Below are 15,023 nucleotides of genomic sequence, written 5' to 3'. Positions count from 1 at the left end.
TAATTATATAATTATTTATAGAGTTACAAAAAAATCTACATTTTACTTTTAGTTTCGCATAAATGTATTTTAGATTGCGAAGCATCTCGATTCTTGATTCTTGGCCTTGAGTGAAAGGATCGACTCGCCACAAGAAAAACTCGCCCATTTTTTCACTTAAAATATTTACGCTGCTCGAAGAGTCACATTGTAGAAGTCAGAAAAAATAGAAGAAGGTAATTTGCGCGCAATCATTCTATTATACGCCTTTATTACATCAGTATTGTGTTATGATTTTTTTTTACTAATATTAATATTAATGAAACCATTGTGAATTGAATCAATGCAGTAAGTAGCGCAATCATGTACAACCTGTGTAAACTAATTACTGTAGGAAGTGTAAAAGGTTTAGCAGGTTTACTTCGTGATACATAAGTGTAGAGATATAGTAAAGGATGAGGTATAGCAAAAATACATGTGCTTAGCAAATGTTTCCTTTGTTCTACTTGATGTCTTGTATATCCTACCTGTCTAAGATATACGGCATTTTTAACGCGTGGGATTTATACCCACAACACACATAGTGTGCGTATATTGGGTTCAGTGCATTAAATGCAACAAATGCACTAAATATAATAAATACATTACATAAAATATATCATCTTATATCATAACACTTGTAATACAAAAGATTAGAATTATCATCTATATCTATAATTTTGCATGTATATTTGTCATTCTTATTCCCCACTAAAACTTTGTAAATATATTTAAGCTCGGTTGCACCAACTCTCTTGTCTCTGACTCCCTCTTTCGCTTTAAAACGAGACAGAGAAAGAGTTTTAAGTCTTGCTTAAAGTTAAATAACGTTGACGCAACCGCACTTTAATAAGTTACTCTATCATTTTACATCTTTTCATAAATATTTCTAAATATTGAGTTAATTATAGTTGTACATCTCATCCATGAGTAACCATATATCCTATCATAAGATATACAGTAAAAATGCAAGGGTTTTAAAAAGCTTTTTTTAAATATAAAAAATTAATGTTTCATATTTCTGATCTTTTTATAATAATAGACAGTATATAAAAGTTTTTTGGTGCAATTTATTTCATTTGAACATTGTAAATAATATTTGATGAATTAAGTTTCCGATAGACACGGCAGTTACTTTGTACAGCTTTACGCGGATTGCACGCGTTACGCGTGCAATTCATTAACGTCACGTTGTTTTGCACTTATGCGCCTGCCTATGTAAATAAGCGCGTTATCTGTGGGTATCTACCGCTAGGACCGCTATACCCATAACACACACCGTGCGACTCTTTGCTCCTTACCGTTCTTGCTGTCCATTCTTTCGCTCTCCTCCTATGCAGGCGCCTTCGTTACGCTTCCTTCCTCCTCGCCGTTCTTGTTCGCCGCTCTTGTTCGCCGCAGGTGTTTTCATATAAGGAGACGACCGATTCCTCGCGCGAAACTAGGATATCGGGCGGAAGGGCTCGCGCCAGCTTCGATACCCGATTATCTCGGATCCATGATGCTACTCGCGGCTTTGTTCTCCATTTAATTTCACGCAATAGATCGTGTACACCGCTCGCGAGCAAGCGAGCGGCCGCCTCTCCTCCATTTCCATGTGTGGAGCGAACATCGCGAGAAACGGCAGTCGAATAACCTTAACATTTGACGTAAACAGATAAGCATCTTTGATAATTATTGCAAACTGCATATGCCTTTTTTATAAACACTTATTATTTATTTCAGATCTTGAAAAATCTTCGAGATGCAACGTTAAGATCGTTATCGAGCGTATGCAGGATAAAAGTAAGATTTCCGTGACGGACGGCGTGCATATTCTACATCAAATATATTATAATTATGAAGTAAAATAAATTATATATTCTAAGATGAAGATAAATATTTTAATGCATTTTATTAAAAGTTACAATCACATTATTTATATGTTTATCCATTTAATCAATTCTGTAGAAATTTCTTTTTCATAATGTTGACGTCATTCGAGAGAGATCGAGCCCGCATGAATTTTAAGTTCATTTCGACAGGAATATCAATGTTAAGTAGTGAAAGGGTTAATACCGTGCAACTATTCGGGAAAACCCGCTCTTTTTCCTTACGGTGTTCCTAACGTGTCCAATGCGACCAGCTGTCCATGTCAAATCCGGTGGTGCCAAGTGCCCCGTGACTCGTAGCGACGTCTCAATTCCTCGCCACGGAGGTGGGAAAGCCACTTCCGCGCGAGTCAGCGAAATTGAAAATTGCCCGCTGCCAGCGTTACAGCGCCATTAAGCTCGTTCTTGCTATTCGTCCTGTCGTTCTATGCCATATCCTCTCAGTTTCTTTTTCCCGCGATTGAGCAACCAAAGGACGCGGATACAGATTTCTTCTCTACTCTTCGTGTATCGCGCATGACGAAGGTCATTGCAAGAGAGACTCTTCTGTTGGGTTCACGGGGAGCAGATACTTTGTGAATCAAGAGTGGGATATAGCTATGGGTTGGCTTAGTTGTTTATTATTATGTTATTTTTAGTAGAATAAGATCATAACAATATAACAATAATACAGTGATTTTTTTAAAATAATTTTTTCAGTGATTGTTAATGTTTTTTAAATAAAATTTTAATAAATTATTATGATAAGATAAGACAAGTTTCCATCAATCTCTTATATAAAAAAACTTGTATATAATAATTATTAAAATATTTTTTTAAAGAATTGTTAATTCCTAAATTTCTCTGTTTTTTATCTTTAACAAAAATAATGTATGTGAAAATATCTGTGTGTTCTTTTATTTCTTTTACTATATTGATATTTATTTATGTAATGTATGTGATATCTAGAGGGTGCCGAATGCGTCAGGAACAGTATTGAAAATATGCGAAAAAGTGAGAATTTCGAAGAAATTCGTAGTTTATCGCCCATTGAAGAGGAATCCGAATCCACGCTATGCTTCAAAGAAGCATCTACTAATTTTATTGAACCAGAAAGAAATAATTATCGAATGACAAGATCTCCCTATAAGAATTATCAAAGGATATTGAGAAAATCGGAAGGTAATAGAAATGTGAATTATGAATTGAAAGAAAATGATATTCGAGGACAATCCGATGTACGAACACTTGACAATTTAAAGTACAAGAAGAGTGATTCGGCAGGGGATAGCAGCTCCGGAGACGATCAAATGGAGCAAGATTATCACCGGCCTAGAAGAATCACAGATGGATATTATTTCGAATCAGATGCTTTCAAAGGTTTCTTTGCGATAATCTTGTAGAAAAATTAATAGTAGTGTGTAAAAATAACAATTTAAAGTTGAAGCGTAAAGACGATAGTATAGTCAAAATAATTGAAAATATAAAATACCATAAAATTCGCGAGACTTCTCAGTTTTTTATTAACATTTCGCGTTATCATTGCATAAAGTAAACGGAATATGTGTACCTGTTATGTCACACAAGAATGCGCGTTCCAGAGGCGGAAGCTTCCGGCGACAATGACGAGGCAGAAATCGGTCTCCGTGACAAGTCCTTGAAGACCACCGTGGAACAGCTTAAGTACAGATTGTCCCAAGCTGAGAAGGAGATCATCGCCCTGAAGAGGTACCAGAGTCCGCAGAAATGCCAGAGTCACGGGAGATGTGAAATTCTTCAGAAAGATCTGCTGACTTGGCAAGATGAGCACGAAAAGAGGATCTCCTCTCAAATAATCAGATGGCAATTGGCAGAAAGAAGAAGGATACATGACGAGATGGAAAATATGAGGAAAGTATATGATAATATCGAACGACATCTGGAAATCTTGGAGAAGCGAAGTGCGAAATCTTACTTTGACTTTCAAAGACAAATCGATGCGTGGGAGAAGCGACTTAAAGAGGATGTTATTAGTTTACATGAAAGCAATTTGAGCGAACTATGGAAACAATTTCGAGCATGGTAATCGACATTTGAGTCTCGCAGAAACCAAACTGATTAATTGCTATTAACTTTCTGGAAATTTCCTAATTTTACAAGTAGAAATTAGATCAATAAGAATAAATCAATTAACAGAAATAATCTTATTTTCGAAGCGGATCTTGATTCTTAATAATAAAATTTACACACAAATTTTTACAAATATATGCTTTTCAGTTTTAACTGCCTGGCAGATTCGGTTTATTTAACTTGAAACGTATTTGCAAACTGATTGTGAAATTGAAATTTTTAATTTTAATTTTTATTTCGAATATATAAAATTATCTTATAATTTTTCTCTACTTTTTTATTATAAAATTGATTAATTTGATTCTTTTTTGGTAGCCTTATTTAATGTCACATTTTTCTTATGATAATATTATTTGTAGGAGTCCGCACGACATTTACATTAGAAATTTAAATATAATGGTTGCAGGTCTGAAATGCAAAATGCAATAAATTCGGAAGTTCGAAAAGAGAAAAGTGAAGTGTATGACTGTGAAGATACAACTGTAAAAAATCGAGATGACTCTAATAAACCAACTAATTCCAAACTGACAGCATCGTACAAGAATAACGCCAAGTTTCTGCGTAGAATAGAACATATTGTTAAAGTTGAAGTCCACCGGCATCGTGATGATTTAATAAAACGAATAGATCGAAAGATCGCAGAATTTTGGTTAGCTTTTGAAAATTTCAAGCATAACTTTCATCTAGATCGCAATTATTGTCGACATAATTATATCGAAGTAAATAGCGATGAAACAGAATATAATTCAAATATATAATGAAAGGCTATATACGTGATTCTACTTGGCAAGAAAGTTACAAATACTCTTATTTAAATACGGATTTCAAAGAGAGATATACAATGTAAAGCCAAAGTACACATCTTACATTCTGAAAACTATATTGCATGAGTTAATAAATCGTGTGAGTGTATAAAAAATAAGAATATTTATTTATTTTATTTGTACAACCTTCTATATTTTTTAGAATAATTTTTAAACTGTATTATATTTCATATGTTTGTACAAAACATTTTTTTTCATAAAAAAAATATAAATGTATACATTTGACAATTACGACAACTTATTGCACATATAACTTTATATCTTTGTGTAAAAAATACAATACGCCTGCGACGTAATTTGCCAAACTAAGAAAAGAAACATATTATATATTATAGAATTTATCAAACTAAGGAAGAATATCATAGTAACATCTTCCAAAGATTAATGACGGAAGATAAATTCTCCAATTTACTTGAAGACAGTTAATCTTGTTACCTCACCGTCCTAGATTATGATATTTAGATCATGGAGCGTGCGACATCCTTTTCTTGTTGATATATAATGCATAATATACCGACTATATTATCAACTATTATGTTTTCGTAACAATCATAGATCATGCAATACTGCCATGATCCCCGCTTCTTTTGTACGTGCATCCCCGAGGAGCACGTATTACAGAAATATGTACTCTCGATCTTTATCATCATGGAGAGGAACGACTGGGGAGGGCACAGACCTTATGCCATATAATGTGTGGCCGCGAGCGTGACCTACGGTACACGGTACAGGCCAAGATAATTCGAATCTGCGATTCAGAGATGCTGCTTTACATAATCACTTTCATGAACCGGCCCTCTTAAGAGATATTACCGCTTATAGGTAGGTCAACGGACAAGATGTCGTCGTGCTGCCTATGTATCGCGATTTACAACCAGGGCCCCCGGCAGGGCAGGCGTGTCCGATCAGATTCTTCGTGGGAAGCGCCGGTCGCTACCGGTGGCATATTGCCACGCGGAGGAATCCGCCTCCGTCGTTGCTCGTCAAGAAATTCATATCACCATGGATGGATTCAGGGCTAATTATCATCCGTTTGCATACTTCTCAAGCGGTCGACGTTCCGCGGTTCAATGCTCCCTTTTCCTCGAGCGAAGCCTCGCCTCGCCTCGCCTCGATCGTTTTTCGTTCGGCAAATCGTAGATCTGCGTCCTCTGGAAGCTGCTGCGATTTCGCCGTGACGCACGCGGCTTCCGTCGGTCGCAACTTATGATGTACTTATATACAACGGAAAGAACATGAGTTATTACGTAACGCAATTGATGTAGCAAATAACGCAGTGCAAGAATTTCTAGAATTTCGTAATTTTATGTTTTTCTGTACTTCCTTCATCGATGTTATTTGAAAAGTTAAACAAATTTTATTTTCCTAAAACCAAGCACGTATTATTATATTATATATCTGAATATTGTTATCTGAATATTGTTATAATTATGGCAATTCCATATTTGAAACAAACGAAAGTATTGGTATTTTAAACAAAAAATTCTAATTGTAAGATAAGAATGGTACATACATATACACATATACATAATCCTTAATGTTATGCAAATAAACTTATTGCATTAAATGCATTACGATACATGGGAATTCATTCGTGTAATTAGCTTTGCAATTTGCGTGATTTTATTGCGACACACCGCATCAATATATTGCGGGATTAGCTGAGAAATTGAAGTCATTATGCAAAACTTGATTATCTATGCAAAGATCAGACATTTGAAATGTTAATATCTTGTTGTCGAGAATTAATATCTTTTACATACACATAAACTGTGTCGTTTAATTGGGTCGGTAAGATCATACAAAGCAATCAAATTAACAAACGCAATTTAAAAATTAGTGGATGTTCGAAATTATTTTATTTACACGTGTTTGCATCTTTCATTATTTAAAAAGTTATTTGTCCCAAGCAAATAAATGCAAAATAGCGTTTTTTTTACATATTATATTTAGAAAAGGGTATTTATATTTTAGTTACATGGATTCATGTTTCTTTTTCACAAGAGTATAGATATATATATATTAATTATTTTCACGTACATTAATTATTAATATTAACACTAATTATTTTTTTATTAGTTATTGTTACGATGATAAAAATATACGTTTATGATCTACTAATAACTACATTAATGAATTGGAATACTCTAATTGTATCTACGTTTATTACGTAGACAGATTCTTGATCGAGATTGATCAATTTCCAATTATAATCTCATAATTAGGAACGTCCTCATTCCAATATCCGTGCGTTACGAATCCGCTAATATACTTGGAGAATTGAGGAAGTCCTCGACACGGGAAAAAAGCGTTCGGTAAGCTTGCCGATAATTAATCCATCTAACAGTCAACCGTGGTATTTAAATCGCAATCAGCGTATCCTGCTGTATTAGGGTACTCCACGGAGAGTGAGGCATTTCTTCTCACGCTTATTCCGTATAGTCGACCGGCCACGACGGTAATAGAGATAGATCGAGTGGGAGTAAATCCTCGAGAGGATTTACGGGCGAGAGAAGAAGAGAAGAAGAGAATGAATGAAGAAGAAGAAGAAGAAGAAGAAGAAGAAGAAGAAGAAGAAGAAGAAGAAGAGAAAGAAAGATGAGGGAAAAGAAGAACACGTCACCTGAACTTTCCTCCCCATATGATCACCAGCAATTTAAAGGGTAATTGTCGTATACGAGCAAGTAAGCGAGTTAGCCCCGCGCGCGCGCACGTGTGTACACGCGCACGCGTGTTTACGCATCAGCATAGTGAGGGCACGCAAGCCGGAGGCGCGCGGCAGACTTAATTGTCCAAGACACCGTTAACCTTAGGGTACCGCTCGGCAACTTTTAATGTCGACTAATCGGCCCGATTCTCCCGGAGGACACGCGGTGTCGAGACGCGCGAAAATTTATGGCGTTTAAATACGGTACGCGTATGGCGAGTGTTTCCGTGCACCACGCTTGACGTCGCGACAGATCTGCGCTAGGTACGGTGACTTTTATCCGACGTGGATCGTGCGAGAGTTGCATCTACGGAACTTCTTGAGAGACGTCCTTTTGTTGGAGAAGCTAACGGACGCGCGTAGATCAAGCCAGCGTTTAGAGATTCAGGGGAATGTAAATAGCGATATAAACCTGATAAAATTCCTAGATGCCACGCTCTCGTGGCGATGGTTAGCTCGTAGAGATGGTTGCATGTGGATGTACGGATGCACGCTTACATAAGCATTATTTTATGAAAACTTTAGAAAGCCACCCAGTCAATATTAAAACAGGTAGGATCCAAATAGCATAGCAGCACTTGCAAAGCGCTAAAAAAGCGATTATGTACGGTTTTTTTAGCGCTTTGGTCATGTTTTGTAAGGACAGTGTGTTACTTGGAGAATCAAAACGCAAACTTTGCGCACCGATATCCGTGCCTGACTTCTATATGCTTAATTATTTTCATGAATGTAATTCGATTTGTCAGGTGTTACTGTTTATTTCAAAAGTAACATAATATCAATATTATATAACTTTTATATTGTTAAGAAATTATAACATTGGTGTTATGTTAGTTTTGATGTCGACTGGGTGACTTTCTAAATTTTTCATAACATTATATTATTTTTAATTTGTGTAGATTGGGCAAATTTTCTTATTTTATTTTAGCAATGTGAAAATCAGAAACTCATTTTGTACAATTTCTTTTAAAAGCGTTAAATTTATGCAAATTCTGGTATTTCGTAAACCTTCGGATACTACGGAGCAACCTGTCATTTTATGTAATAAGGAAAAACGACTAGGGCCTACCATCGCAGTTTCGTTAATTCACCGCGCAGTGATTCCTCCATGTAGATAACCGCATTCCTTGCTACACCATTATTTATGAGGCACGTAAATGCGTAAACTCTTCAGCCTGCGACCTCGCCGAAATGCAAAACGGTCGGTTTGCGAAATAATTGGTGTACATAATTGGTTCAAGGTTACCAAGCACCGTTGCTTCCAGTCATAGACGTAATGAAACGGTGTACGCGTTTGTATCGCGCGTAAAATTTTTATGTGCAATATATTTTTTCGTGTGTGCGTGTAAAACGAGCACTTGGAGCAAATTTAATTAGCAAAAATGCCTTTGTGTTTAATTAACAGGACTCAAAATGATAGTCTCCATCTGTTTGAGGGATCAAGATATACATGACTTTATGAATACAAATAGAGACCTTCTGTCACAAACGTACCTTCTAGATGCAAAAATACAATTGTCGTTTTTCTTGACTTACAAAAATTACCGCAAAACGGTCAAAAAATACGAGCAAATAATGGCGGAGTGTTGCAGATTAAAATCAGTCATTCATATAATCCCGTTAAAACACAGTTTACGTACCCAATAATAAGAGGGATTTGCTACCAGCTTAACGGAACAATATTGCTTAGAATTACAGTTACAGTACATAAAATCTTGTTAATAATTTTTAATTAAAGAAATACTTTTCTAACTTTATTTGGACAGTACAATTAATTGTCGTTCGACATATTATAACATAAGCATGTATTATTCTTATAAATATGAACAAAATATATTTATTATTGCAAAATATTTTTTCTCGTGCAAGAAAAACATTTATCATCCAATCATCTGATAACATTCCACTTCTCTTATTTACTATCACTACAAAATCATAAACTAACGAGCACACACAAGAGAAGTTACTTCCATTCTATTTGTTCTGGGGGGGGCCCCTGGGGTTTGACTTCATGCAATATTAATAGTAAAATGTCTCTCATCCTTAATCTCCTTCTTGCAACATTGCACTGTAATAGCTCAGCTATTATATTCTACAACGTGATGAGACAAGTGGAGTATAACTGGGCGAGATATTGTCTCCGCGAAGAAACTTAATGTGTTTGTATGTGTGTGTGTGCATCTGTGCATTCATAAAAAAATTTTCTATTGCCAGCCGGATCGTACAGAATTATTCAAGTATTGAATCATGCTACGTCGGCAGCGCGGCGAAAATACGGTCGCGATTGTTCGCGCGGATCCGATCGGAACTGTCGATACGGCGAAGGGTTAATTGAAGAGCACGCACGTTGCACACCTTCGACCCGATACTCCTTTTCGTGACATCACAATTTCTGTAGAAATAAGTGGGGTACTGATAAAAGCGAAAGTTCGAGTAAATATTTCTACGATGAAGGTGTCTGTATTTCATGTAAGAAAAGAAATAGCAGTTTTTACAAAATTAGTTTTCTCCAAATTAATAAAAAAATAATCAATTTATTAATTTTAAAAAAATTTTTTTAAATTAAAAAGTAGCAAAACAAATTTAATAGTTTTCTTCAGGTAATTGTTTCATTATTTTTGTTTTCATCTATAGAATAATTATTATAAAATAATTATGAAAGAGTTGGTGTTATATTTATTTTGACAAAAATAAGAAGTAATTAATTACGTTTTATAAAAATTATTTTTATGTATAATTTGTTATATTGTAAAAATTCTTGGTATTTTTCTAGTATAGAGTAGTATAGAGAAGTATAGATACAAATGCATTATTAAATATTACTTATTATCGAATAAAGATGTGAAGCCTTCAAGTTATTTGAATTCTCGATTGAGCTATCAATCAATATATTAATATCATAATATAAAATTTTTTATTAGCGACTGCAAAATGCGCATAATAAATTATAAATTTAATGATTGTAAAATTAATATCTTGAATATGTTGACCATATACGCCGCAATGAAAGAGTCGAATCTCAACAATTAACAATAATTACAAGTTGCAATCATTGCGGTACTATTTTGAGCGATTTGCTTCATTAGAGCAACATAACGTGCATAATATGCAATATATGCAAAGCATATATATTTACTACGACAAGACATTGAAAAGCGTTTCGTCTCTGAATTCAAATGACAGTCATGACGATGTGTTATATTGAACCTTTTAGTGTACTCTTAGAAAATCATTATGCTAATCAGTATAATCTTATGCAATTGTCTGCTCGTAATACTTCACTCGAGTGGATATAAAAGATTGATCCGACACTAAAGCGTAATTTGCTTGGATAATTACTTACTTTCGCGTAAACTGTGATCAAACAGAAATTCCTTTCCTTACCGAGAATACACTAGGGAGTTTTCTCATATTAATGGAGATGAACACTGGCGACGCGAGACATCTTTTGCGACTATTCGATATGAACATAAAAAAGTAATGCGGCTTATTAAGCAGAAGCTTTCTATTGGTTGTCGAGGATCAATCTTTACCAGTGTAAAGCCTTTCCGCAGATCGTGACGACTGACTGACCGCAGAGTGTCGGAGCGTGAGATGACATCGGTGGGTCGGCGAAGAAAACGAGCAGGAACAAAGGTACATCGACGCGATCGGGTGACCTGTGCTCAATGGGATTTCAAACTTATTGTTATACCGCGACGACCCTGATCGTCAGGGTCACCCTTCTTGGATCAACGAACCCCAAGTAGAATCGAACGTGCAATCTTTGATGACCTATAAATAAAATAATATTATACAGAACTAGAATGAAAGAATGTGCTTGTTAATTTTTATCGCTGTAATTATTGTAGGTTCTTGTGGTTCTTATTGTTATAATTCTTATCGTGTAATAAGGCTTACAGTATTGGAAATTTAAAAAATTTCTTTCTGAATTTAAAAGAATCAATTTTAATTATTTGATTAACACTTTTTAAAAAATAATTTATTGTATTTAATAATTTTTTTGTTTCTTGAATGAGCTTTTTCAGATTTTTGTATTAATTCAAGAGAAAAAAGTACGCAAATCTCGAAAACTCCGAAAGTATTTTGAAGATATCTTTTTCCATATCTTTGTTAATTAATTTTTAGTCCTATCGGATGGAATATTTTCCACATATTTTATTTGATACTTATCTGTGCATGTCTAAAATTGAGCAGATTAGATCATTAGATCATGTAATTATCGATTTATCGATTTATTGATTGCGAGAGAAACGAGTTAGCGATCTACGAAGCGAATAGTGCGAGCGTCTTGATACTCTTGATAGGCGTCTGCCAACTTTTGAGTGCAGAGATTAGTGCAACGATAATTTTAATACGTTCCCCATCTGTCGATTCTTATTGATCCTTTTCTGATTAAAACACACCGTTATATAACGGTCTTAATGTTAATTATATTACTGTAAGATGCGACATATACGCACAATTCAATCATAGTTCTAACAATAAGTTGTACTATGCATATAAATTATTAGCAGATTTATTATTTTCTAAATTCTGCCGATCTCCAATGTGTTAATTGATTGCCTGATATTTTGTACAAAAAGTGAACATAACGCGACCCTTGTATTATTCACGAACCCTCTTGAAACTTCCGAAACATGCGTACATGGGTGCTCCAGTAGCTATACGGCATAACCGATCACTTTAAATAAACCGCAATTATTTGTGATTAGATTTCTGGGAAAGAACGATTATGATTTGAAATTATGTATATTTATCAATACAATTCATAACTGATATTATTCGACACGAATAATGCAAAAATCGACCGATATTGCTCGATAATGTATATATTTTCTATGCATACAAAAATCTCAATTTGAGTCTTTCTTTTGTCTTTAATCATCAATTATTGCAAAGCGCGTTGAAAGAAACAATGTTTCATTTAGAGTTTTCTTTGTCAGTTTTTAATAAACCCCAACTTATAGTAACATATCACTGTTTATAATTTTGGATTCAACAATCTAAATATAATAATATAACACATATTATACATAACATTATATTGAATGTGAAATTATAATACTGATATTATGTGACTGTTATGTTGTGTGTATGTTAGTTGATGTTTATTGAACATGCACACCTGGCAATTACCTTTGTTCGATACTGAATTCAGATTTTACATTTGTTATAAAACATAACTGGATAATGCTTTATGTATTATTTCATTAATTATTTTATCATTTTAACATCAATTAGACGTTACAGGAGAAAGGAAAAGTAATCCTTGCGATGAAAGGGAAGAGAAGAAGATTACAATCTTAATACAAATTGCCACTTCCGCCGTACAATTGTTCAATTACTTTCATATATGAAGATAATTGCGCTTTGTCAGTTATCGGACCACACCCTTCGGATCATTATCGGTAAGTTAGAATTACATCCGCAATATATCTTATTCATTGAATCCGGAAGCAAATGGACGTTTTCGCGCGTCTCTATTCGCGCATAGTTCTAATAATCTAATCTACATCCAACATCGCGATTGGTGATCTACGAGAAAACGCATCATTATACGTACCATGCGGGGGTGCTCTGATAAGATATCGTCTTCTTTCCTTTTCTAGAAAGAAAAAAAGAGAAGGAGAGATACGTCATGCACATGCGAGATAATGTTTGCGACTATTGTGTTACATATGTATGATATATATATAAATTTTTCTGTCTGTGAGTGTAATTGCTCAAACGGTATTAATCTATATTATCTGTTCCGGTATTGATCTATATTATCTTCTCCTTATCTACGCATGTTATCTAGCAATGCGTAGCGCGCGAAGTATTAGCGATTTATCTGTCGGCTCTGTGTGATCCGTTCATTAATCTTATCTAATTATCCGCTCATCTATCTATATATTGCATTATCTGTTGACAGATGAATGCTCCTGCGAGTAATGCACGCACACACGTACCCAGATAGCCAAGTCTGTAGAAAGCAAACTTTTTAAATGTCTGCTACACACTATGCCAACAAAATAACAACAGAATTATTACAGAATTAGATGTACATAATAATGTTGACAGACTGCTAGAAAAAACATAACAGAATCTGTAAGCAGAAATAAATGACAGACTGGAGAAGGAATAGAGTAGATTTGTGGTATAATCTGACAGTATATTGTCTACAGAAACTAAGCAGCAGATCCTATCGACATCACCTAGCACTAGACTGTCAACAGAATCTGCGTCGTTTTTGCTGACAGTCTAGCGTCAGATAATGTCGATAGGATCTGCTCAGTTTCTTCCAACAATTTGCCTTCATATTATGTCGACTGGCGATGTTAACAGAACACAAGCCTAATGCAGACACAATTGACTGCTGTCATTTTCTGCTCGAATCTGCTGACAGTCTGTTATATGACTGCAGACATTTTATTATCTGGATATATATTGTGAGCGTTTTTTTTCATTGCTCTCTCTCTCTCTCTCTCTCTATCTATTCTCTCTGTCTACATCTTTAAAAAAATTTTTTTTTTAAATCGTAACTTTCGTATCTTGAAATTTTTGCCAATATCGTCGTGTCAGAAATGCGCCGGCCAGTCTTTTGTATCAGTAATGAAATTAACCGCTTGTAAAAAAATAACAAAAAGAACGAGAGATGGGAGTTCACCGAACCGTGGCAGCAAATGACCATGAAAACGTCTAGATACTCCCACGAATCGCTGAGGATCAATATCAATAATTTTATTTACGTCTTATTTTCTCTCTATCAGTACAGAAAAGATCGATAAAAATTACATTTTTTCATTGTATTAGAATTTATTATTAATATTACATTAAATATAATAGCCTTAGCAACAAATCTAATTCTAAAGATGATGAGAGAAGACATAATCTAATGTTATTAGATGATTCTATCCGTAGAATAAATGATCGGCTAATTAGAACGATGCGGTAGAAGATGCTACTATAGAAATACTAAAGTACTAATAATAAATTGTTTCAAGCATTCCCTCCAATCGCTGCAGACGAAAACTTCTTCGGAAGCGCATCCGGTGAATGTTGAATATTGACGTGTGCAGAAATAATGAAGGAAGATGAGGCAGTGGGCGTACCTTGTGATTTAATTATAAGTTACTTACTAGCAAGTCATGGTTGCCTTTAGTTTTATTCGGTGCGAAGGCAATTTGTTAAAAAGAAGATTTTACTGAAAAAGAAAGAGAAAGAGAAGAAAAAAGAGAGAAAGATGCTGGGGAGGATAATTATTAAATTAATTTTACTGTGAGATAGTATCTGACAGGTATCCGGCGGATTCAGCGGATCGATGTTATTGATGCAATTAATTATCGATTGCTGTCAAAATTTATTTTTAATTACAGTGCGGTAATGAAATATTTCATTTGTAGGCGCACGAATAATAAGCTTTATTTTTATATTGCTATTCAATTTTGTAACAAATTATTTAATTTATGATTATAAAAACTTTTTTTATTACAACGATGTAAAGAACGTATTAATGAGTAAATTTATTTT

This window comes from Atta colombica, unplaced genomic scaffold (assembly GCF_001594045.1).
Source record: "Atta colombica isolate Treedump-2 unplaced genomic scaffold, Acol1.0 scaffold239, whole genome shotgun sequence".
Taxonomy (NCBI): domain Eukaryota; kingdom Metazoa; phylum Arthropoda; class Insecta; order Hymenoptera; family Formicidae; genus Atta; species Atta colombica.
The sequence above is the reverse complement of the archived record's forward strand: the minus strand, read 5'-3'. Positions refer to the sequence as shown.